The sequence below is a fragment of the Grampus griseus genome (assembly GCF_964374135.1).
Source record: "Grampus griseus genome assembly, chromosome: 10".
Lineage (NCBI taxonomy): Eukaryota > Metazoa > Chordata > Mammalia > Artiodactyla > Delphinidae > Grampus > Grampus griseus.
The window spans coordinates 39,170,606-39,197,881 of record NC_139004.1 but is presented as its reverse complement, the minus strand read 5'-3'; the positions used below and the strand labels follow the sequence as shown (position 1 = coordinate 39,197,881).

At 38.5% G+C, this 27,276-nt stretch overlaps 1 protein-coding gene across 1 annotated transcript in view; it reads right to left on the bottom strand.

The window, feature by feature from the left end:
• The window catches only part of NUDT3 (nudix hydrolase 3), a 108,163-nt gene that overhangs the window by 23,747 nt on the left and 57,140 nt on the right, over positions 1 to 27,276 (bottom strand). The gene's annotated exons all lie outside the window — the stretch shown is intronic.

The following is a 27,276-nucleotide window of genomic DNA, read 5'->3' as shown; positions in this document are numbered from 1 at the left end:
TCTCTTGAAAAATCCTTCGGGGATGTTTACTTTTATTTTTGAATTTTGGTGTTAATTCGAGAAAAACTCACATCTTTACAATATTTAGTTTTTTCATTCAAGAATAGACTCTCTCCATTTATTCAGGTCTTTTTAAATTCCTTTAATGAAGTTTTATTATTTTTATTGTAAAGATCCTGCATTCTGTTAGTCTACAGCAAGGTATTTCAGTTTTAGTATAGTTTTGTTGCTATTGTGAATAATGTATATTTTTTAAAGTTGCGTATTTTCTAGTTGATTGTCACTTGTTTAAAGAAACATTGCTGGTTTCTGCATACTGATCCTTTATCTTGTAACCTTTTTAAATGCTTTTACTAGTTCTACTAGTTTCTGTTGTGTTTCTTTGGTTTTTTTATAATTAATGGTCACACCATCTGCAAATAATGACAATTTGCTTCTTCCTTTTGAATCTTTATTTTTGTCTTACTGCAGTGGCTAGGACCCCAGTTCAATAACAAATGGCAGCATGATAGCAATCATAACTGTCTTATTCCTGTCTGCCATAGGAATGCTTTGAAAATTTCAAAAATATAATGTTTGCTGTAGGTTTTATTACTCTATCAAGTTAAGGAATTTCCTTTTATTTTATGTTTGCTGACAGTTTTTAAGATGAAAGGGTACTGAATTTTAATAAATAATTTTTCTTCATTTACCGAGATGATAATTTTATCTGTTTTAAACTCTTACTGAAGTAAATTACATAAACATATTTTCCAAGACTGAACTATCCTTGTACCCTTGGGATAACCCAGTTGTATGATATTTTGACAAAGCATTAGATTCTATTTGCTGTTATTTTACTTAGGATTTTCATATCCATGTTCATAGTTCAGAATTTACTGTTCTTTCTACTTTTAAGTATCAAGATCAGGGGTCAGCAAACTATGGCCCACAGGCCAAATCTGCCCTTCCATCGGTTTTTGTAAATGAAGTTTTATTGGAACATAGCCACGGTAATTCATTTAAGTATTGTCTATGAGGGTGTTCGCATTACAACAGCAGAGTTGAACATTTGTGACAGAGACCATATGGCTTCTATATCTCAAGTATTTATTATCTGGCCCTTTATAGAAAAAGTATGCTGCTTGCTGAATCAAGATCATACTTGCCTTACAAGAGGTGTGTAGTTATCCTTCTCTGGAATAGTTCTTTAAGGTAAGAATATATATTTTTGGAAGTTTTGGTAAAATTCACCTCGTCTGATCTTGGAATCTTTTTGCTGGGGAGATTGGCGATTACCACTTAATTTCTATAAGGATTAATAATCTACATATAGGCTTTCTAATTTTTCTTAAGTAAATTTGGGTAGTTTCGCCTAGAAAATTTTTATCGAAGTTTTCAAATTTTTTTGTTTGCAGCTTTTCATAGCATTCTCTTAATTTAAAAATCTCTATTATATCTGTGGTTATTTCCTTTTTTATTGCTTATTTGTTGCCTTCTCTCTTGTTTCCTTTATGGATTCAGTGAGAGGTTTGTGTATTTTATTAGACAAATAAAAATAACCCACTTTTGGTTTTGCTGATCATTTCTGTTTTCCCCCATTAATTCATGCTCTTTTCCTTGTTATTTTCATCCTTTTACTTCCTTTGAGAGTATCCTGTTGTTTTTATGCTAGTTTCTTGAATTGACTGCTTAGTTTATTTAATGTCTATTTTGCTTTCTAATAAAATCATCTAGGGCTCAAAGTGAATGAGCTGCATCCATAGGTCATGATATGAAGTTTCATGATATGAACTTTCATAATTGTTCAGCTCTATTTGCTTACTAGTTTTTGTGATTTGTGCTTTAACTCAAGGATTATTTAGAACATTTTCTTCTGTTTCTAAGTATGTTTCTCCATCAAGCTGGCTCTATTATTGATTTCTAATTTTACTGCACTATATCACAGTATGTATAGTCTATATTATGGATGCTCTGGGATTTTTAATACCTCTTTTATGGCTTAACATAGGGTTACTTTTTTATAATTCTTTCATGTGTGCTTAAAAATTTACATATTCTTTCTCGGATGCAAGATTATTCCTCAATATAGCTATTTGATCAACCCTATTAATTGTTACTCAATCCTTTCTTTTTTTGCTGCTTTTCCTATCAGTTTCTAAATGAGATGTTTTAGTCTTCAATATGGCTGGAGATTTGTCAGCTTTTCCCCATAACTCTGTCAGTTTTGCTTTATGCCGATGAAGAGCTTGCCAGGTACACACAAGTTCATGACTGCTATCTTGTCCTGGCAGATTGTTCCTTTTATCAATATTAAATGTTCCTCTTGTCCCTTTAATGTTTTTCACCTAAACTCTGTTTTGCCTGATATTATAATTACTATCTCAGTTTTCTTATGGTTAGTATTTGCCTGATATATCTTTTACCAGCCGTTCATTCTTAGTCATTCAGTATTACTGTGTTTGAAAACAGCATATGGCAAGTTTTATTTTTTTTTAAGTCTAAGTACGTGTCTATTAATTAGTCAGTGTAACTAAATATAATCAAGTTACATTTATTGTGATTTAACCTGGAAACTTAGCTTTAATACTGAGCCACATGGGGTCCCTTGGAGATAAGTTAGAATGAGAATCCTTGAATTTACTTCCTGTATAGCAAGCTCTGCACTAGGCAGTTTGCGTTTGTAAGTTCACTGAATTAAGAGGAAGCTGTTAAGTGGCACTTTAGCCAGATAAGTTAGACCTGTCCAGGTCCACTGGCTGTTAGTAGTTTAAAGACTGAGGAGTCTCTAGAGGCAAGGATTGCACTTAGTATTTGCTGAAGCCACTGTGAATTATATTGGAGTCAACGGAATATACTTCCTGATGACTAAAAATCCTTTCCTGGAATGTGGAGCTGGATGGGAAAGCAAATACATCTGTTTTGGAAGAGTCATCTGGAATCAATTCATTTAGCAGAAGGCAACTGGCTCCTATCCCAGTAATTCAGTCTCTACTCAGGTTTCCAATAGAAACCAGCTCAAATACAGTACTATAGTCTCTAACTGGGCAGATTCTAATCTCCACATTAGACCACTGAATTAACTATTCATCAATGTGTAGCATTCAATTATGTGTGATAATGTAGCAGATAAATTGAGTAAAAAGATATCTTTTTTAAATTCCAATGTTTAAAAACAACAGCTGAAAGGTAATTTAGGAGTAGTTACTTGCAGTAAGAGAGCTAACCTTTAAATTCGGTTCTCCTAATAAGCTTAAAATAAATAAAATATCAATTCCTTGATTTAAAAAGTGATTCTTTTAAAAAGCTGCTAGTGTTTAAGATAAATCAGAAATAAAAATGATTCAATTTATAAACACATGACCTACCTGCGTTATTTTTTTATTTTTTTTTGCGGTACGCGGGCCTCTCACTGTTGTGGCCTCTCCCGTCACGGAGCACAAGCTCCGGACGCGCAGGCTCTGCAGCCATGGCTCACAGGCCCAGCCGCTCCGCGGCACGTGGGATCCCCCCGGACCAGGGCACGAACCCGTGTCCCCTGCATCGGCAGGCGGACTCCCAACCACTGCGCCACCAGGGAAGCCCTACCTGCGTTATTTTTGATGGGGGATATATCTATTGAAAGAAAGATACTCCTATTTAGTATCTTAGATGATTAGCTTAAACAAATAAAAATATTTATAGCATTACTTCAGAGTCAAAGGCAAAGAGGAGATATAATTCTAAAAAAATATTTTTAGGCAAAGGCAAAGAGGAGATATAATTCTAAAAAAAATTTTTTTTTTCGATACACGGGCCTCTCACTGCCGTGGTCTCTCACTGCCGCGGAGCACAGGCTCCGGACGCGCAGGCTCAGCGGCCATGGCTCACGGGGCCAGCCGCTCTGCTGCATGTGGGATCCTCCCGGACCGGGGCACGAACCCGTGTCCCCTGCATCGGCAGGCGGACTCTCAACCACTGCGCCACCACGGAAGCCCACAACAGTGATTTTCAATAAAAAAATTCTATTTAGCAAAACCTACAGTGAGACAGTGAAAGTGTGAAGCAAGAAATAAGATATTACCTACTGGGTGTTTTTCCTTAGGGAATTACTTAAGGAATATTTCTTTTCATTCAAAGTCTTCCAGCCCTATTTTATTTTTGAGCCATGTACCATGAACAAATATTATTTTGATACAATTTTAGAACTCAAGGGGGAAAAATATCTTTTAAGACATTCTATTAATAGATGGATAGGTGTATTTATTATGCTTGACTCCCTCAGTCTTAATTTCCTTCTGTAATAACCAACACATAAGGAAACACTGAATCTTAGCAAACTACTGGGCAGATAAGAGTGGAGTGAATGGAAAAGCATCAACAAGAGGAAGTGAAACCTGTGAGGAAAGTAAAGGAATCTCTGCCCAGGCCCCCGACACACTCCCTGTAAACGCCCCTGACACACACATACACAGTCCTACTAAACTCTGCATGCATGAAGCAGAGGTTAAACATTCAGCAGAACTCTAACCTTGTAGGGTATGGGGAACAGGGGTCCTGTAAGATGAATCAGTTTATAAGGAGCGAGCTTGGCAGGCTGGTTTAGCATGGGTCACTCCTGAGGCAGATGAGCTGGAGAAGCTATTGTCATGAAGAAGAGACTGTTTCTAAGGAGAAGATTCATAATCATCAGAAGCATTTATTTCAGTTATTAACTACCAAACAAACTCAGACTTCACTCTAAAAATGAGTACTCAGAGAAAAGTTAAACGTATGGAAAGATACTAGTTCAAAAAAAGGGAACCAATCTGATGATTTAAGAAACAAGGTTATTCCAAGAAAAAACTAATTCTTATTCAGTAAGATTCAAGATGTTACAATTAGGAAAAAAAAAAAAAAGGCAAGCTGTCACAAATACAGAGCAATGTGAAATCAGGAAACAGTTCTTAAATAACATCACCATTATTATTAACAAACTAATAACCCTAAAAAGGCAATCAACGGTTAACCGGATACAGCAGAAAACTAGAGATATAGAAGGCCAAAATTTGAAGAATTCTCCCAGCCCACAGAGTAAAAACGCAGAGATCAAAATTATCACAAAAGATAAGGGGGACTTCCCTGGTGGTGCAGTGGTTAAGAATCCGCCTGCCAGTGCAGGGGAGATGGGTTTGATCCCTGGTCTGGGAAGATCCCACGTGCCACAGAGCAACTAAGCCGCGCACCACAACTACTGAGCCCACATGCCACAACTACTGAAGCCCGCACACCCAGAGGCCATGCTCCACAACAAGAGAAGCTACTGCAATGAGAAGCCTGCACATCGCAAAGAAAAGTAGCCCCCGCTCGCCACAACTAGAGAAAGCTTGTGCTCAGCAATGAAGACCCAATGCAGCCAAAAATAAATAAATAAAAATAAAAAATAAATTAAAAAAAAGATAAGGGAATATAATGTCATAGGAGTTTCAGCAGAAAAAAATGAAACTGATGAAGATGGGGTAATAATTGAAGAAGAAAAGATATGAATCTCCATACCAAAAGGGCTTGCCAAATAGGAGGCATACTCCAGTGACATCTCTGCTCCAAGAATAAGAAGAAAAGTTTTCATGTGTTTACATAGGTGAAAATTTTTTTGATACCAGACTTTTCCTCTATAACACCCAATGCCTGAAGTCAAGAGTCCTGAGGAAAAAGATTATGCAAGGAGTCTAGTAATTAGGCAAACCATTCATGTGTGAAGAAAAAAATTTTTTATCAAACATTTAATGACTCTCATATTTTTCTTATAAATAATTACCAACTGGGGCTTCCCTGGTGGCACAGTGGTTCAGAATCCACCTGCTAATGCAGGGGACACAGGTTCGAGCCCTGGTCTGGGAAGATCCCACATGCCACGGAGCAAATAAGCCCGTGTGCCACAACTACTGAGCTTATGCTCTAGAGCCTGCGAGCCACAACTATTGAGCCCGCGTGCTGCAACTACTGAAGCCCGTGTGCACAGAGCCCCTGCTCTGCAACAAGAGAAGTTACCGCAATGAGAAGCCCGCACACTGCAATGAAGAATAGCACCCCCCCAAAAAAAGAATAGCCCCCGTTCTCCTCAACTAGAGAAAGCCCGTGAGCAGCAACGAAGACCCAACACAGCCAAAAATAATAAAATAAATAAATTTATTAAAAAAAAGAATTACCAACTGGTTGACTATAGTCCTCATTATAACTCACCACCAAAGGTAAACAATTGAACTGAACCACCTGGTCGGTGTTACAGTAACAGATAATACTTTTATCTATTATTATTTTTAAATAAATTTATTTATTTATTTTTGGCTGCGTTGGGTCTTTGTTGCTGTGTGCGGGTCTTCTCTGGTTGCGTTGAGGAGGGGCTACTCTTTGTTGCGGTGCTTGGGCTTCTCATTGCGGTGGCTCCTCTTGTTGCAGAGCATGGGCTCAGTAGTTATGGCTCGCGGGCTCTAGAGCACAGGCTCAGTTGTTGTGGCGCACGAGCTTAGTTGCTCCGTGGCATGTGGGATCTTCCCGGACCAGAGCTTGGACCCGTGTCCCCTGCATTGGCAGGCGGATTCTTAATCACTGCATCACCAGGGAAGTCCAATACTTTTATTTTTTGAAATTCCAAGTTTGCTTCCTTGATCTATTGCAAGGGCAAACGTAGACAAGAAACCAGGTCTCAAAGCATGCTCTGGAGCATTATCATTGGCCAATAAGTCATTAGTCAACCAATAATGCATGAGAAAAAAAGCACACAAGAAAGAAGAATATATTGGAGGCAAAGCAAGAAAAAGCTGTGATTAATGAAAGCAATAAAAATTATTGGTCTTAAATTTAAATAATTATTGTTATGGTTGTTATCAATGTAACAAATAACTTTTTGTATTTTCAAGAATAATATCTTATTAATAATGATAATCTATACCCAAAGTTACAAACTGAAACAAATGAGAGCTGGGCAATAAAAGGATACTAGTTATGTGTGTGTGTGAGTAGACTGTTTTATCTGGTTGGAAAAATAAATACCTGTTCAAATGTGTTATTTAAATGTAAAGGAGACTTCTAGTTTCTGTCCAGCATGTAAGGAGCTTAGAAGGTCCCACACTGTCACAACAACAAATAAAAAGCTGAACAAACTGAAAAAATAACAACTATTCTTAGATTTATCAGAAAAGTGAAGCCAAAGGGCAAACCACTGCCCTCAAATTGGAGAGACAGCCAAATCAGAGAATCTCAATTTACCAGAGCAGAAACCACCAAGGGAAGGGAGTGAGGGGCGGGGTGGAAGAAAACCTAAACTGTAACTGATCAATCACTGGAGGTTCAAGGACAAGCCTAAAATCTTCAAGGGGGGCCACCATGCTTTTTGTGTGTTTTACCTCCAGGAGCTCTAACCAGGTTTTCATAGTGAATACTGGACAAAAATCCCCTCCTGCTTCTGGAGAGGAGAAAAATAGCCATTTTTAAATACTCCGTAACATTTTGCTCTTAACAAAGGCTGACTTCAAGAGAAACTATTTTACCAGAGCCTAATCTATTGGGGTTTTATCAGAGTCTAGCCAACTTGGGAGAAGGGAAATACCCAATTATAGCCCCACCATCCATCCTGTCCCATCTTAAGTGGGGGTGGGAGGGCGAGGAGCTGGAACTACTACGAAGCACTTCTGAAGTTCATAGCCCAAGGACACAGGCTCACTGAAAGACGGAGACCTAATCATCACAGGACTACAGAATGCACAACTTACCACTATACTACTAAAGGCCTATTACCACAGCTCCTTACATCCAGTCATCACGTTCAGCTTTCAACAAAAAATTACTCTTACTAAAAGGAAAAAACACATTTTGAAGACACAGAAAAGCATCAGAAGCAGACTTAGATATGACAGGGATGCTAAAATTATCAGGCCATGAAAAAGAACCATGATTAATATGCTAAGGATTCTAAAGGAAAAAGTAAGAAATAATGGCTAACACAAGCAGAGAGAAATTCTAAGAACGAATAAAAAAGTAATGCTACAGATCAAACACACACTGTCAACAGAAAGGAAGAATATCGTTGATGGGCTCATTAGCAGACTAGACATGGCTGAGAAAAGAAACCTTGAACTTGAGGATATGTCAAGAGAAACTTTCAAAACTGAAATGCAAAGAGAAAAAATACTGGGGAAAAAAAGCACACAGAACAGAATGTCCAAGCACTGTGGGACAACTATAAAAAGTATAACACTGTATAATGGCAATACCAGAAGAAGACAAAGGAACAGAAGCAATATCTGAAGCAATAACGACTAAGAATTTCCCCAAATCAATGTCAGACACAAAACCACAGATCTAGAAAACTCAATCAGGATAAATACACAAAAAGTTATATCTAGCTGGACATACTATATTCAAATTGCAGAAAATCAAACATAAAGAAAAAAAATCTCAAAAGAAGCCAGAGGAGGGTGGGAAACAGCTTACCTATAGAGGAACAAAGCTTATAATTATATCCAACTTCTCCTCAGAAACCATCCAAACAAGAAGAGAATGGAGTGAAATATTTTAACATGTTGAAAAGAAAAAACCATCAACCTAGGTACTCTTTAAAGTGAAGACAAAATAAAGACTTTCTCAGACAAACCAAAGTCGAGAGAACTTGTTGCCAACAGATCCTGTCTTGAAAGAAGTGTTAAAAGTTCTTTAGCGAGAAGGAAAACGACAGAGATTAGAGACTCAGATGTACACAAAGAAAGGAAAAGCATTAGAGATGGAATAAGAAAGTAAAATAAAATCTTTATTTTTCTTACTCTTAATTGTGCTAACAGACAATAGTTTGTTAAAAATAATAACAGCGGGACTTCCCTGGTGGTCCAGTGGTTAAGAATCCATCTTGCAATTCAGGGGACGCCGGTTCGATCTCTGGTTGGGGAACTAAGATCCCACATGCCGCAGGGCAACTAAGCCTGTGTGCCACAACTAGAGAGCAAGCATGCCACAACTAGAGAGCAAGCGTGCCACAGTTACAGAGCCCACGGGCGTCACAACTAGAGAGAAGCCCGCACATTGCAACAAAGAGCCAGCAATGCTGCAACGAAAGATCCCATGTGTTGCAACTAAGACCTGACACAGTCAAAAAATAAATAATTAAAAAAAATAACAGCAACACTGTATTCAACTATGTATGCACAGACATATGCATGAGGATAAGTGAAATGAATGACAGCAACGACAGAAGGGAGGGGAGGGAAGCATTAGGACTATTTTGTATTATAAGGTACTTGTATAACCTGTAAAGTGGTATAGTGTTATTTGAAAGTGGACTTGGATCAGTTGTAAATGTATATTGCAAGCTCTAGGGCAATCACTAAAAAAGAAGCATAACTGTTATGTTAAGAAAGGAGAGAAAATGGAATAATTTATTCTAAAGTACTCAACTTTATAATACACACAAAAGGCAGAAAAGGGTGGAAGACAAAAACAGAAACAAAAAATAAGGGTAACAAATAGAAAACAGTATCAAACATGGTAGCTATTAATTCAAGTATATCAATAATCACTTTAAGCATCAATGGCCTAAATATATCAATTAAAAGACAGATTGTCAGGGGGGACAAAAAAATAATCTGTTGTCTCCAAGAAACCCACTTTAAATATAAAAACACATATAGATTAAAAGTAAAGGGATGGAGAAAGATATACCATGCTAACACAAATCTAAGGAAAACATAAGTATATTAATTTCAGAGAGAGCAGATTTCAGAGCAAGGAAAATTATCAAGGATAAAGAGTATTTACATAATGCTTCATAAGAGTGTTACATAAGGGGTCGATTCTCCAGCAAGAGAGCATAATGATCCTTAAAAGTACATGCATCTAACAACAGAGCATCAAAATATGTGAGGCAAAAACTGACAGAACTGCAAGGAGAAGCAGATGAATCCACTAGTACTGTTGGGTGACTTCAACACTCCTCTACCAGAAATGGACAGATCAGCAGGCAGACAGGCAATCAGATATAATTGATATTTATAGACTACTTAATCCAATAACAGCAGAATACACATTCTTCTCAATTTCACATGGCACAGTCACCAAGATAGACAGCATTATGGGCCATAAATGACACCTTAACAAATTAAAAAGTATGGAAATCATACAATATATGTTTTCAGGTCACAATGGGATTATGTGAGAAATCTTTAACAGGAAAGGTAGCTGGAAAATCCAAAATACTTGGAAATTAAACGACACAATTCTAAAAAACACATAGGTCAAAGAAGAAATCGCAGGGAAATTTTAAAACACTCTGAATTAAATGAACATAAACACACAGCTTACCAAAATTTGTGGGAGGCAACAAGTAACAGTGCTTAAAGGTAAATTTATAGCACTGAATGCATATATTAGGTAAAAAAAAAAAATCTAAAACCAATAATCTAAGCTTCCACTTTAGAAAATGAAGAGCAAATTAAATCCAAAGAAAGCAAAAGAAAATAAGCAATAAAATTTGGTAGAAATCAATGAATTTCAAAACAGAAGATCAATAGAGAAAAAACAAAAAAACTAAAAGCTGATTCTTTGGAAAGATCAATACAACCAAGTTTCTAACAGGGCAAACCAAGGAAAAAAGAAGACACAAATTACTAATATCAGAAATTAAAGAGAGGACATCACTACAAATCCCATGGACATCAAAAGGATAATAAAGGAATAAAATAAACCAAGGAATACTATATCCACAATTCAATAACCTAGATGAAACAGACCAAGCCCTTGAAAGATACAATCTGCCAAAACTCACATAAAGGACAACCTAAATAGGCCTATGTCTATTAAAGAAATTGAATCAATAATTAATAATCTTCCAAAACAGAAAGCATCAGGCCCAGATGGGTACACTGATGAATTCTACCAAACATTTAAGGAAGAAATCATACCAATTCTCTATAATCTCTTCCAGAAGATAGAAGCAGAGAAAATACTTCCAAACTCATTCTATGAAGCCATCATTACCCTAATACCAAAACCAGACAAAGACATTACAAGAAAAGAAAACTATAGGTAATATCTCTCATGAACACAGATGTAAAAATCCTCAACTAAATGTTAGCAAGTTGAATCCAACAATGTACTGATATTAAAAAAAGTATACACCACAAGCAAGTGGGATTTATCCCATGTATGCAAGGCTGGTTCCATATAAAAATCAATTAATGTAATCCATCACATCAACAGGCTAAGGAAGAAAAATCACATGATCATATGAATAGTTGCAGAAAAACCACATGAAAAAGTTCACCTATTTATGATTAAAAAAACCTCTCAGTAAACAAAGAATAGAACTTGATAAAACTTGGTAAAGAACATCTAAAAAAAAAAATCTACAGTTAACATCAAAATGAATGGTGAGAACCAAAAAAGCTTTCCCACTGAGATCAAGAACAAGGCAAGGATGTCCCCTCCCATGATTCCTCTTCAACATTTTATTGGAAGTACTAGGATAAAGTCTAGAATAATGAAAAATTACAATCAAACTAAATGCTCAACAAAAAATGATCAAGCAAACTATGGTATATTTAAACATGGACTATTATATAGTCTTTCAAAATAATCATTCACATGTAAGCCTATTACCACAAAAGGATGTCCACAATATAATGAGCTAATGAAATGGCTAAATTCCCGTATTATTTTTAAAAAGAAATACACATATTTTTAGATGTGTAAGCATGTATGAAATTACTAAAATGTTAACAAAGGTTGTCTTTAGGTGATGGAAATATAAATGACTTTTTGTTGTTGTGTATTGGTTATTTCTTAAGGTTTCAATAACAGATGTAAGTTAAGTGATAAAGCAAGTACAGTAAAGTGCTAATGGTAGATAGAATCTAGGTAGTGAGTTATATGGACGTTTATAATAAAATTTTTTCTGTGTGGCAATATGTCTGAAAATTTTTATAATAAAATACTGGAAAAATTTTCAATCTTGAAAAATTACAGGACAAAAAATCATTTTAAAATCGAAAAATAAAGTATCCCCCTTTGCACTTCAATCTTTTTGACACTTCACAAAATATGCTACAGAAAACTCTAAAAGGTGGTGGTGGCAGCATTTTTGCCAATCATATGAGCATTTTAAAAAATGCAACAATAAAACAATTTAAATAAACCCAATGCCAAAAATATAAATCAATTTTCTTTCCTAAATATATATTCAAAGCAACCTAAAATGCTCATATAGTTCAATAATCTCACTAGCATCCTCCTGATGAGGGTATCGGGAATGGGAGTGGGGGAGATGAGGGCTTTAATATGGTTGGTATGTGTACAGGCTTTGGAATCAAATACACCTGAGTGGTCAAGTCATGCTTTGCTGTGTGATTCAGGTCAAATCATTCATCTTTTCCAATAATAACAACAACTAGTATTTGAGTTCTTACTAAATGTCTACCTATGAAGCAGGTATTATCATGATTCCTATGTTCCAGAAAAGAAAATCGATGCTTAGAGATGATAAATAATTTGCCAATGCCACGCAGTTACGCGGCAGCACCAGGATTTGGACGTAGGGGTCTTTTGATTCCACAGTCTGTGCACCTACCAACCATACCAATGCCCTCCTCATCTCTGCTGCTGAGAGAATAAATTAGGACACCTTCTGGAGGGCAGGCAAGATTATATAAACGTTATCTTATATAAACGGAATCTTAAACGGAATTTTAAATCTTAAAAACGGAATCTTAAATCTTCTGTTATATAAACGGAAATCTTAAATTTTTTGAGTTTGCAATAACTGAGGGTGTATTACATAAATCTGCCCTCTAGACTACCTGAGAATCTGAAAAAATAGTATGAGGATCAATTTTAAAAAGGAGGGGCTTAAGAGAAGCTGGTCTAGCAATTTTAAGCGATTCTGGTGTTCTTTACCTGACAGGCCCCTCAATTTTCTTACCAATAATCTAGGTTTTATTTTAAAGGCAGAACTGGCAATTTCAGTTTGAAATGACAAAAAACTTCATGTTGCCAAGTATCACTGTAAAGGTGACCTTGCTATTTCTGAAACATTTAAAACTGCATATATTTAATTCACTCAACAGGGATGAACAGTTTATTTGAAAGCAGCAAGAAACTACAATTGCATTTCTTACTCTCCATCTGCTGTTGAATGGCATGCATTTAAAAATTTTAGCCATTCTAATAGGTGTGTAGTGGTTGTTTCATTGCTGGATGGCATTAAAGGTTAACTCATTAAGATAATGTACAAGAGTTAGTATATTTCAAACATACATATTCAAAAGAAAAAAATGAAGGCTTGAATGTTAGCTATGCTTGACTAAAAGTGTAGATTTAAACCAGACAACCTCTTGATGTCCTTTTCAACAACGTGCTTCCATAACCCTATAAAAATAAATTCCACTTAACATCATAGTCCTTACATAGACAGGCACACCCGCTGTCTACAGATCTTCTCAGCAAGGTCCTCATTCAGTTTCGCACCCAGAACTTTGCTGGTCATACAGGCATAAATAGTTGATCGTCTTTCTTTCAGCTCTCATAAATCTCAGTGAAACCATGTCATGGAGGAGCTCTTGGTTGAAAATGATACTCTTCCCTTCTTTAACTGCCTCCCTCTCCATTCTAAAAAACTACTTCAAAAGCTCAGCCCTTTTTAGTGTTTTTATGACTTACTTTGAAACCAAAACCATATCTGTTCTAGGGCCTGACATGGAACCCTACCAAATCTCTAAACTGATAAAACTGGCTGTTCAGATGGCATCCTAGACAGCCCATTTATGTCCTCAAGTCACTCCTCAACCCCAAAAGGGAGTAAAGAGAAAGAAAAATCAAGCCAAATGAAATGAACAACTGCCACCTCATCTGGATTGTTTAGTATGGAAGAGCTCTAAATGAGCAAGAATGGCAGGCAGATAGGTGGAAAAGGTATTTCATTTGGCACAGATGGAAATGTGTAGACCTGCTGGGTATAGTACAAACACATTATATCTGTTTTTTGAAACTGTTTATTTCCCATCTTCAATACTATGGTATTTCTTCACCAATAAAGGGCAATTACTATATAAACCATTTGGAAAAACCAGCAGGATGGAGGCTCTCTACTCTAGATTCAATGTCTAAGACTGTATATACCACGGTGATTACAGGCAGAAGGAACAGCAAATCTGTTGCTGGAGGAGCAGCAAGGGTGCTACCATGGTGGGTGAAGCACAGTGATCAAGAGAGAGGAGTGAGAGATGAGGTGCCAGAGGAAGCCAGATCACAGGCCACTCTAAGGCTTAGAAGGCCTTCGAGTGACATCATCTGACCAGGTTTTTAAAATAGGATCATTCTGCCTGCTGTGCTGAAAATAAACTTAAAGGGGTAAGAGTACAGGGGGGAGCAGAGGAATTGAGGTGAGAGGTGATAGTGGCTTGGACCAAGGTGGTAAGGACAGAGATAGTGAGAAGTGGTTAGATTCTGCATATATGTATTTTGAAGGTAGACCCAACAGAATTGGCTGATGAACTAAATACTAGGTGTGAGAAAAGAAAGAAATCAGGGATGACTCTTAGTTTTTTGAGTTAAGCAACTGGAAGGATGGAGGTGACATTTACTGAGATGGAGAAGACTGCTGGAGGAGCAGCAGTCTTGGGAGAAGATAATGGGATCACAAGTTTAGTTTTATACATCTTAAGTTTCAGATGCCTACTGGACATCCCAATGGAAATACCAAATAGGCAGGTTAAGGAGAGCTGTGGTTGGGGATGGATGGGTCATCCATCCACCCATCCACCAACCTACCTACCCACTAACCCAACTACCCACCTACTATATTTAAATCCTTGAGATTGGATGAGACCACCAAGGAGTAGATGAGAGACAAGGAAAGAAAAGACAAAGAACTGAACTTCAGGACATTCAGCCTTCAGGGAGGAATCAGCAGACAACTCAGATGGAGGGGAAAAATCAGAAAAGTGTTGAGTCCTGGAAGCCTAGTAGAAAAAGTTATTCAAGCTTTTTTCTCAACAGTATTCTGTTCCCAGTCTTTGATTCTTCCCGCTGAGGCGCCAGACATCATGGACAAGCCATCCCTGCTGCATGCTGTCTGAATTCATGTCTCACAGAAACTATGAGATAACATGATTATTCTTGTTTTAGGTTTTGTGAGGCAGCAATAACTGTTTCTAAATACACAACTGTGTCAGCATCACCAATAAAAGAGTTCACATAAATCTATCCAACTGCAATACTCTTTAGTTCTCAGGGAGATTAGCACATTTGACGATTCTTCATGGATTACTTCTATTCATACTCCTTTAAGGATTAATCTAGTCATCTGGAAACAGTAAACTGTCTTGATGATCTCCATGTGAACCATCCCTTGCCCCAATAACATTATCTTCATCAATCATTCTAACTTAAATTAAAAAAAAAAATTCTTTGAAGAACAAGATCAAGTCTCAAGCCTAAAAAAAACCAAAAATAAAAACAAAAAATGTAACTGAAGCTTTGTCATCTGCCCCCAGCGATGGCTTTGCTTTCATTTCCTTGCACCCAAGAAGACAATACAGGACAAAATTTCAGCAATGCTAATTTTGATCTTTCTGAACCCAAATATATCCCCTTAGAATTCCTTGGGGGATTATGGCTATGCCATTAAGCACTTTAAATACTGACTTTTTCAACTGCTTGATCTCTTCACGTTTCTGCCCAGACTCTGGGGTTGTAAAAAACTAAAAAAAATTTAGATAAAATTTCCCAGGGGCTTCCTTCCAGTCCAACTTCGTTCCCCCAAGGCTATTTATTTACTTATTTATTTACTTATATGACCATTCTCTCTCCAATGACTTTATTTATTTATGTATTTTTGGCCGTGCCACACAGCACATGGGATTTCAGTTCCCCGACCAGGGACTGAACACGTGTCCCTGCAGTGGAAGTGTGGAGTCCTAACCAACCAATCCATTACTCCAGTGGGGTTATTTAAAATAAGGAAAAAGGGGGGTGGGGAGGGAGGAGGAAGAGGGCTTTCTTTTAAAGAAGAATTTCAGCTTAAAAAAAAAAAAAGAATTAGAAAATCACTGTTCTTCAGTCTCTGCTCTTTTATCTGATTTGGTAAGGTTCAGCAGTAGATGCTAAAACTGTTAGTTGAAAGACTGCTGGGGGCTTCCCTGGTGGCTCAGTGGTTAAGAATCCGCCTGCTAATGCAGGGGACACGGGTTCAAGCTCTGGTCCGGGAAGATCCCACATGCCGCGGAGCAACATGTGCCACATAAGCCCGTGTGCCACAACTACTAAGCCTGCGCTCTAGAGCCCGCAAGCCACAACTACTGAGCCTGCGTGCCACAACTACTGAAGCCCGTGTGCCTAGAGCCCGTGCTCCGCAACAAGAGAAGCTTCTGAGATGAGAAGCTGGTGCACCGCCATGAAGAGTAGCCCCTGCTCTCTGCAACTAGAGAGAGCCCGCGCGTGTAGCAACAAAGACTCAACACAGCCAAAAATAAATAAATTAAAAAAAAAAATGTTGGGTTGTTGGGAGACAAGAGATTCATATAGCCTGGAAGAACTGTTCAACAGATTACTTACCAATTTTGCTACATAAGGAGAAATGTACTTCTACAATGGAGAGACTGTCAGTTATTACCTGATCAAACGTTTTATCACGAATGGCAAGGCAACCTGACATTATGTGCCTCATGACATTAAGTATTAGGAAGTACTTGACATCACCTATGCAGCAACTTGTCAAAAATGCTTACCCTAAATCTAATCAAGCCTCTAGACGTGTGCTATTCAAAATGGTAGCCACTATCCACATGTAGCTACTGAACTTAAAATATGCCTAGTATGACTAAGGAACTGAATTTTAAATTTTATTTAATTTTCATTCATTTAAATAGGCATATATGGCTAGTGGCTACCACACTGAACACCACAGATATAGAACACTTCCATCATTTCAGAATATTCCACTGGACAACACTGCTCTAGACTAAGTTGCTGGAAGTACAGAGGATAAGGAAATAAGTTAAAAGACACCTGGAAGAAACAATCAAACAAAACCATAATATGAGACATTCTATCAGACAATGATCCTGGACTCTTTTAAAAAGTCAGCATCATAGTGAGCAGGGTGTGAAAAGGCTGAGATTATGGTTCTATTTATTGTATAAATATATCTATATCATTTAGCCTGAAATGACATACCTCCAATTGTAATGTGTGAGGAAACAAACAGATATAATAGACATTTCATGATAGTTGGGGACATTTGAATACGGAGTAAATATTAGATGATGTTATGGAATTATTACGAATTTTCTTAGGTGTGACAATGGTATATAGTTATGTAGGGGACTGGCCTTATTCTAAAGAGATGCATGCTAAATAAAGAACAGAACTTAGAGGTAATGTGCCATGATAGCTACAACTTATTTTCAAATGGAATGGCCAAAAAAAGGGTATGGATATAAACACAGAGAGATAAAGCAAATATACAACAAGTCAACAGATATTATACCTAGAAGAAGATATACAGTGTTTGTTTCACTCTTTTAAAATATTACTTACGTGTTTGTAAAATTTCTTAATTAAATAGTTGGAGAAAAACTAATCAGCCAAGGAACTATGGTAACATACCATCATCTTTGCACTGTCTGGCTTTTCATTCTGCTAGGAGCATGTATTACTTTTATAACCAGAGAAATGGTGAGCTGAAGTAGTCACCAGCTTAATTACTTAAGTAATCAAACTGGCTACACTAATAGCATCACTAAATGCTAGAGTGAGCACTTAAAAGCCCTCAGAATGAGTCCTGTTCAGATTATACTGTTTCTATTCTTAATATTAAAATTGTTACAAATAGCTCTAATGGAAATTCCTAGTCAAAAACAGTTGTGTAGGACTTCCCTGGTGGTGCAGTGCCACCTGCCAATGCAGGGGACACGGGTTCAATCCCTGGTCCAGGAAGATCCCACATGCCGCGGAGCAACTAAGCCCATGCACCACAACAACTGAGCCCACACGCCACAACTACTGAAGCCCACGCGCCTAGAGCCTGTGCTCCGCAACAAGAGAGGCCACTGTAATGAGAAGCCCACGTACTGCAACGAAGGGTAGCCCCCACTCACCGCAACTAAAGAAACCCCGTGCGCAGCAACGAAGACCCAACACAGCCAAAAATAAAATAAATAAATAATAAACTTTAAAAAAAAGCACCTGTGTATTTAAACAAGGTCAGTAACACAAATACGTAATAACATTTTGAATAACACTTTTCATAAAGCCAAGAGTATCCATTAAGTATTTTTACAAAAGCCAAAATGACAGTCACTAAAAATTCTCAATCATTTTAAGGTTGACTCCAGAAGTCATCGTGGAAGTAACCTAGGAGTAGCCATTTACCATTTCGAGGCAGCCTAGGAGCAGAGAGGAGTCCTCCTCTGAAAGGAGAAAGAGGCCTCCCTTGCTCTGGGGCCAGAGTTGAATTACATTCTCGGTCATGTGAGCACAGAGCAAAAACTGAGCACAGGGATTATCACAGCTGCCTCAGCCAAGCCCTTCACTGGAGGCAGTGTCTATGCCAAGGTCTCCTTTCATCCCTGAACTGTAACTGAGAGGAAAGGCCCTTTCTAAGTTCTCAGCTGCCAGAAACAGGAGATTCAATACGGATTTACTTAAGGGCCTTTGCCAGAGATCCGCGGGATTCAATCTGTACTCTAACATAAAACGGCCTCACACCAGCGGTTTTCCACCTAAGACATGGTATGTTTTCCCTGATCATTTTATATATTCAAAATGACTTTTTCTAAGGAAAAGCTCTTAACTTCTTTTGCTATATTTCTGTGTATATGCTTTTCTAGGACCACAGAATAAACATGTTGCCACACACAAACATGTATCCCCATGTTAGGTGAACAAAGGTTTTCCTGAAATGTTTTACCACTGAGGCACATTTCCCATTAAATTCTTAAAAAAGAATAAATTACCAGGATAAGATAATTAAATATAATGCATTAAGAGACATGACTCTTACATTTTATAATGCTTTGACCAAAGAAGCTAAAAATATCTATCTTTTTACCAAGTAAAAATAAAGACATGGTAGTACTTATAAAAACACAATTTTTCTTGGGGAAAGTAGCATCCATCATTGTTGTATTTCGTGGTTTCCACCTGAAGACTTTGAGTGTAGGTGGCAAATGATAAGTGTTTAAGCTTATTTTCTTCCGAACTTTTTATTTTGAAAAATTTCAACCACAGAAAAATCCTTTGCCTACTTTTGAAAAAAATTTTTTAAATTTATTATTATTAATTTTTTGGCACGTGGCTTGTGGGGTTCTAGTTCCCTGGCTGGTATCGAACCTGGGTCCCCTGCAGTGGAAGCATAGAATTCAAATCACTGGACCACCAGGGAATTCCCTTAAATCAATTTTAAAGATAAATCTATAGGTGCATATAACATACATGTACATCATTATTAATAATTCATTTTCATGTGGTTTTTAAAATTAAAAATTAAATAACAGAAATTCAGAAAATGCTATCTAAATAAAGCCTGCTTTTCAACAAACAAATGGGGTTGGTTTGTGATCTCTCTTGATTTACAGTAATTTACATCTGGATATATTTTCTCATATTAACATTTCTATTAAACAATGCAGTATTCCCAAGGTTAAAAACCTTTATTTGCCTTCATTTATCATTTAGGAGACTAAAAAATAAAACTACCTTCTTCCAAGAGCTTGGAGCTTCTCAGTTTACAGTTCAAAATAAAGTAAAAATCTGCAAAACAGATCATCCACCTAATTAAGAACACATCTTTTGGTTGTTTTCCATTATGAGCCTTTTAGTACTACTACTGCTGTTGTTTCAATCTACTATGTGTATATTATTTGATTGACATTTTAAAAACGAATTATAAAAAATTAGTTGCTTATGTTGAAAGATCAGGAGATCTCACATAAGAATCCAGTTTTTGGGGCTTCCCTGGTGGTGCAGTGGTTAAGAATCCCCCTGCCAATGCAGGGCACACGGGTTCGAGCCCTGGTCCGGGAAGATCCCACATGCCGCGGAGCAACTAAGCCCGTGTGCCACAACTACTGAGTCTGCGCTCTACAGCCCGCGAGCCACAGCTACTGAAGCCCACGGGCCTAGACCCTGTGGTCCGCAACGAGAAGCCACCGCAGTGAGAAGACCGCTCACTGCAACAAAGAGTGGCCCCCGCTCGCCGCAAGTAGAGAAAGCCCGCGTGTAGCAACGAAGACCCAACGCAGCCAAAAATAAAATAAATTTATAAATATATATATATATTAAAAAATAAATCCAGCTTTCATGCTTCTCTTAAAACAGCAGAGTCACACTGCGTCTTAACTGCCACATGAAAACTACCGGCTGGGCCTGAAGAGGACCGTCTCTGGTCTAGGGTAGGCTCTCCCCACTTTACCAGAGCTACACCCACCGTCAACTGCCTGACTGCTTCCCTACAAGCTTATGAGCTGGAGACCCCTGGTCTACATTACTTCCCCCTGTTTTATTTATCATGTTGAAATGACTGAAATTATTCTTAATATATTATGATATATATTTTGTGGTTAAAGTTCTAAATAAAAAAAAAATTAACGTATTTCCCTAATAAATTCTGTGATACACTATCCCCATCTTCCATTCATAACTGTTTAGGCTGGGCCAAAAAGTAAAGATGAAAATACAACACAGTCACACAGAGCCTTCACTTTTTTTTTTTTTTTTTTTTTTGCAGTACATGGGCCTCTCACTGTTGTGGCCTCTCCCATTGCGGAGCACAGGCTCCAGACGCGCAGGCTCAGCGGCCATGGCTCACGGGCCCAGCCGCTCCGTGGCATGTGGGATCTTCCCGGACCGGGGCACGAACCTGTGTCCCCTGCATCGGCAGGCGGACTCTTAACCACTGCGCCACCAGGGAAGCCCCAGAGCCTTCACTTTTTTCTCCACTCCAAACAGAGTCTAACACTATGAGCTAAGAAAAAGGCTGACAAAACTGTATTTCAAATTATTCCCAAGTAGTCACAGGCTTTTCAAATGTTCTACTTGCATATAACAAGAGACATGAAACACTGCTTCCCTGTCAGAGACAGTTCTGAGATACCAACGGGAGCCTTCTGGTTGCTATGTTACATAAAAAAGAGAGTACAACCTTTTTTTTTTGCAGGGACAGGGAACACATAGTACAGGAATTGGGATAAGAAGATATAGATTTTAAAAATAAAGTTCACTATGGCATTTTCCCTGGTCTTATCTGAAAATACAAATGAGATCAAGAAGGGTTACAATAAATTCTTGATAGGCTGACATAAATAAGATTAGTAAGGCTAGAGATAATCAGGAAGCAGCTCTGGGCTCAGATCCTTGTATAAATGTGATCCTTGATATTATATTAAAGCATCTAGATGTTCAAAAAACTATCTTAAATGAAGGTGAATTCAGTCAAACATGCTGTGAAATGTTTACATAAGACAGTGTATCAAAAACTTAACGGAATTCCCCCCTGGCGGTCCAATGGTTAAGACACCATGCTTCCACTGCAGGCAGTGCAGGTTCGATCCCTAGTCGGAGAAATATAAGCCATGAGCTGCGCGGTGAGGCCAAAACAAAACAAAAAACCCCAAAAACTTGAGGGAGGGCAGCAAGGTACAGGGAAGTTTAAGGCGACATCACTGACTTGAAAAAATTTCCATGATGGTGAATTTATGTGGCAAAGCAACAGGTGGTAGGAGACAAAGGAGCAGCACAGAAGTGTGATATTAGGACACAAGTGAGGAAGTCAGAGAACAAGTTCCTTTTTTTTTTTTTTTTTTTAAAGCTAGGCCTATGTCACAGGTTAATTATCAGGCTGCCTACAAAATCTTTATAATTTATATGCTAGAAATGGATATGGATATGGACCTTGTCCAGACATGAGGCAGCAGATAAAAGGAACTGGCATTTGGCCACACTCTCAGTTATCACTGGCTACATTTCTCTAAAGGCAGAAGGTACCCATCTTTGTCACCCTTGAAGAGAATGCAGCTGAAGTTTGCACATAATATTTTCCTGTTTCTGTTTTCAGATGTACTGTATCTTTGTGATAACATTCCTGGTTTGGCTGAGGTCAGAATGGATGAAAGAAATGGAAACATAACAGCTGAACAGAGGACAGAACAGTTTCAGATCCAGCGTCTCTTCTTCCCTGTCAGCCAGCAGTTTTACCTTTCCCATTGAATTAGCAAGAAAGAATAGCTCTGAAAACCTCACAAAGAAGTGCTTTTCTTTTTTATTACAGAGAGAGCATCACATGGCTGGCTCATACTAGCCTTTGCTAGAGAGGCACTGTTACCAAGGCCCATGGTCAGTCCTGGGAGAAAGCCTCATCCCTTTGAGGGGTCACTACAATAGGACTTTAACTAGAAGCAGCTAAAAAATGGAAGCTAGTTTCCAAAAGGGAATATTTCAGCCCTTTAAAGATTTTGGTTTTTTTTTTCTTTGATGTGGACCTTTTTTAAAGTCTTTACTGAATTTGTTACAATATTGTTTCTGTTTTATGTTTTGGTTTTTTGGCCGAGAGGCACGTGGGATCTTAGCTCCCTGACTAGGGAAGAACTGCACCCCCTGCATTGGAAGGTGAAGTCTTAACCACTGGACTGCCACGGAAGTTCAGCCCTTTAAATGTGACTGGTAATGTTTCAAGTGCTACAGATTTATCTGTTTCTGAGATTCAGCCAATATGCTAAAAGTTTTAAGCTGGGTTGAACAAAGCTTCAGAACAGGTTGAGTTTTATGGTATCTAGGACTGACAATGCCATGATAAACTACTTAATAACCTCATTCCATTCACGTTTATACAGAAAATTTTTATAGTAACAAATATATGTTCAATGTAGAAAACTTGATAATCTAAGAGCTAACCCAAAGATAACCACTGTGAACATCTGATGGGCGTTCTTTCAAGGCATTAGGAGTGTGGGTGCTAAGACTAGATGTTCTGGATTCAAATCTTACCTTGAGCATTTGAGCACATTTAGCTGGGCACAATTTGTCCTGGTGTGCCAGGACAAATTACTTGATCTCATTGAATCTCAACCTGTAAAATGTAGATAATAACAGTTCCTACCTTATTGGATCTGGTGAGGAAATGAGGCGACATATGCAAAACCCTTAAACACAGCTTGGCACATAGTAAGTGTACAAGTAGTGTTATCTGTTCTTTCTGTACAAATAGACACACATATTTCTTCCCCACTAAATGGTTTTCTATCATAAATATTGTTTCATAACCTGCTTTGATCACTTAGGAATGTGCTACAAATATTTCCCTGTGTTATTAAATATCTTTTTACTACATACCATTGGTACAGCTGCTGCAGGCAGTACTTAAGCACAGGCTGTCATGGTTTTTTTGTGGTTTTTTTTGCAGTACATGGGCCTCTCACTGTTGTGGCCTCTCCCGTTGCGGAGCACAGGCTCCGGACGCACAGGCTCAGCGGTCATGGCTCACGGGCCCAGCCGCTCCGCGGCATGTCGGATCTTCCCGGACTGGGGCACGAACCCGTGTCCCCTGCGTGGGCTGGCAGACTCTCAACCACTGAGCCACCAGGGAAGCCCCAGGCTGTCATGTTTTATAGCACATGACCTTGCCACTCTGAGCTCAGTTAGAGGAATAAGAAATCAGCAACTGATGCAAAGGTAAAGCAGACATCTTCAAAATGGCTAGAAACTGATGTGGCCTGGCAGCTCTGAAGGTTGTAAGTGGGCAAAACCCATCAAGTCCTCTCTCAGGAAGGCTGAATGTGAGATACACAGACAGAGTGAGTCAACAGACAGGTTAGTGATGCACAAGGGAGGAAAAACACCAAACAAAAAGTAGTAAGCTGGGACTTCCCTGGTGGCGCAGTGGTTGAGAATCCGCCTGCCAATGCAGGGGACATGGGTTTGAGCCCTGGTCCGGGAAGACCCCACATGCCGCGGAGCAACTAAGTCCATGCGCCACAACTACTGAGCCTGCGCTCTAGAGACCGCGAGCCACAACTACTGAGCCCACGTGCTACAACTACTGGGCCCTCACACCTAGAGCCCGTGCTCTGCAACAAGAGAAGCCACCGCAATGAGAAGCCCGCGCACCGCCACGAAGAGTAGCCCCCGCTCACTGCAACTAGAGAAACCCCGCTTGCAGCAATGAAGACCCAACGCAGCCAAAAATAAATAAATAATATAAATTAAAAAAAAAAAAAGTGGTAAGCAGAAGCTGGGAGGCTAAGAAGACATTAGAAAGGCAGCGCTCCACAGTGGAAGAGAGGCGCTGGGCCTCTGGTATGGTGACCAGGCTCTTGAGCTACAGTGCGTTCCCACATCCATCCACCCACTGCGAGCAAGGCCTGCCTGTGCTCTGTGACCTAAGTTTCCAGTTCTGCACAGCCTGGCTGGACAGCTGCTGTGATACTGCCATATTCTTCTCCCTCAATTAACTGAGGGGCCTGTAGATGTTATGTCTACTCCTGACAACCCAAAAGGGCCTACCTCAATTGCATTTATGTGGCTGCTCTAGCGGTCACGCCAAAAACTGCAGCACTTATTTTGTTCAGCACTTGTTATGTGTTAAGCACTGGGGATTCAACAGTGAGCAAGAAAGAATGGTACCTGGCTACACAGAGTGTAAAGTCTAGCACAGAAGACAACTAGACAAGCAATATGAATAAAACATGATAAATACGATGCTAGAAGTACAGACTGCAATGGAAACACATACGGAGAACAAGTCTGCAGGGAGGAATCATGAAGACTACAGGGAGGAATCATGAAGACTGCATGGAGGAAGAGACCTTCAGGGTGAAGCACAAAGTTAGCCTAGTATGCCAGATACTACAGATGGCTCACTCAGTACCCATCACCACCCACGTGGATTCCATGACCGCTAGTCAGCCTTGTGAAGTTATAGTCTTGACTGAGCTGCAGTGAACTGGATCGACCTTTCCTAACAGGCCACCCCTGAGTCCTGGCCTCATTTAACAGGAAAGATGAAGGAGACCAGACATATTTTATGATTTTCTAATGTTTAAAAGAATTTGGCCTATTAGACGGTAACCTCAACTTTGAAAGTATAACTGAATAACTTATTTCTGACTTGTGATTTTAAGTTGAAAATCTCAGTAAGTTTATATACACTATGGGAATATTTAAGATTCATCTGATTTATAAGTTTAATACATGACATTCACAGGACTTTTTGCTGAAGAGCCTCATAAGGTTTTCATTTTTTTAAAGTCAGACAACTGACGTTCTTTAAAAAGCAATCAAATTAATTAAATTTATAAATGTAATTTGAAACATCTAAAAGTCTTCAATGAACTGGCCTAAGCATTATCCAAAGGCCCCTTAAAAATGACATTATCCAAAGGCCCCTTAAAAATCTCCTATGCTTATAAATATAGCAATCAGATCTGCAAGCATTAGGAAAGAACAAAGTTTTTGAATGTGTGCTTTTAAAAAGTCATAACATTTTGAAAACTAAATAAACCCCTGAACAGTGGTTTCTGCTTACAAAAGCTACCCTTCAAGGGTAATAAAAAACATCTACCTACATCCTCTCTGATTCAAGTCTTATTCTCCGTTGATAGACGTGGAATTAGAAAAGCCACCCCCTCCATTTTATTTTGATGTAAGCCATGGAAATGTTTGTCTTTATAATGACACATTTCTCTAATTTATAGTGTTTGTACGAATATTTGGTTTATTTGGTACCTTATTCTTTATCCTCTCAATAATGCTGGAATAAAGAACAGGGTATGATATGACTCTTGACTGGAGAGTAAAAAATCTGCTCAAAGTCAGGCAGGATTCTTCAGGGCTGAGAATGGCAGGCAGCGTTTAATTTCAAGCTTGGGATTCCCTTTAAGACAGGAGGTAGGTAAGACACTGACCATATGAAAAGTATACTTTAATTATTTGTGCTGCATTGTTCACCTTCTCATGTCCCAACTCCACTTTATTCTCCACTTTATTCCCCCTTTTACCTACTGAAGGATGGTATGTAATTTCCAGGAAACAAAAGGGTAACCCTATATCCTTTTCAACTCCCTCACGTACTTCCTATTGCAATCATCTAGTTTTCTACATCTTAGTTGCACTTATATAAGCCAAGGACAATTCGACTGTAGCACTCAACGAAACAATAGTAACAACAACGGGTATAAGTTTTCCTGAGACAGATGCCAAATCCAAATGTGCTCTGCAGAGGTAAAGCTGTCACACTTCACCCAAAACTTCTAAACCAGGCAGCAAGTTTTGCCCAAAGGTCTCTGAATTTTTTCCTTCCTCTCTATTCTAGAACCATCAGTCTATTTCAGGTCTTCCAACAACCTGTCTGAATCCACAGAGCCGCAATAACTCTGTCAAACATCACTTTTGCCTTAGGTGCCTCAGAACTCACAGAAGCCAACTGGATTGAAATCAAAATTATGTAGCTTAGGTCCACCAATTGGCCCTACCACACTTATTTGAATAGTCAAACCTTTAAGATCCTCCAGAAAGAACTCTGATAATTTCCAATTGGGGTATTTCTTCAGGACTTTTATGTTCCATCTGTCATAGAAGCATGTATTAATTACTTTCTATTCACCCAGCTGTGTACTAGGCACAAGAAGGGAGGATTTAAAATGGGCAATATAATCTTTGCCCTTAGAGGTTACAATCTAGTTATAGATACACAGATATATGATAAAATGAGAGTGGCACAAGTCAACACAAGTTTGCAGGACTTCAGAGCAAGGAAAGAATTCCTTGGGTATTCCAAAGTAAAATTAGTCGAAGAAGACTTCAGCAAGGGCTTGACCCAAAAGAAATGCAGAATTTAGACTTTTTCTAAACTCTACTTTATGTCCTTAGAATCAGTCTTAAGTCCCTTCTGGAACAAGGAAATGGATCTAAAAAGCACTATGTAGTCAAGGCAAGTAAATGGAGGTAGTAAAACTTACACCACTGAGTTAGGACTCCTAAAGGAGATTAGCATAAGCAGAACAGAGCGTGGTATTGCCACAAGAGGCTATGGAGAAACATTAGTTCCTTCCTCCTGGTTTTGAATTGCAATTTGTTTCTCAGTTTCCCCAACGAAATTGTAAGCCCTTGAAGTAAGGGAACCAAGAGATTTGACTTCTGACTGTTTATTCTAGAGTATCTAGTAAGATATACTGGGCATGGCCCAAGAACTCAATATATATATGTTGAATATCATGTGACCAAATAAAAAAGAAGATACTATTGTCTCTCAAGGTGCACCATTAACAACTTCTGGCTAACAGAAGTATTGCTTTAGCCACTGCT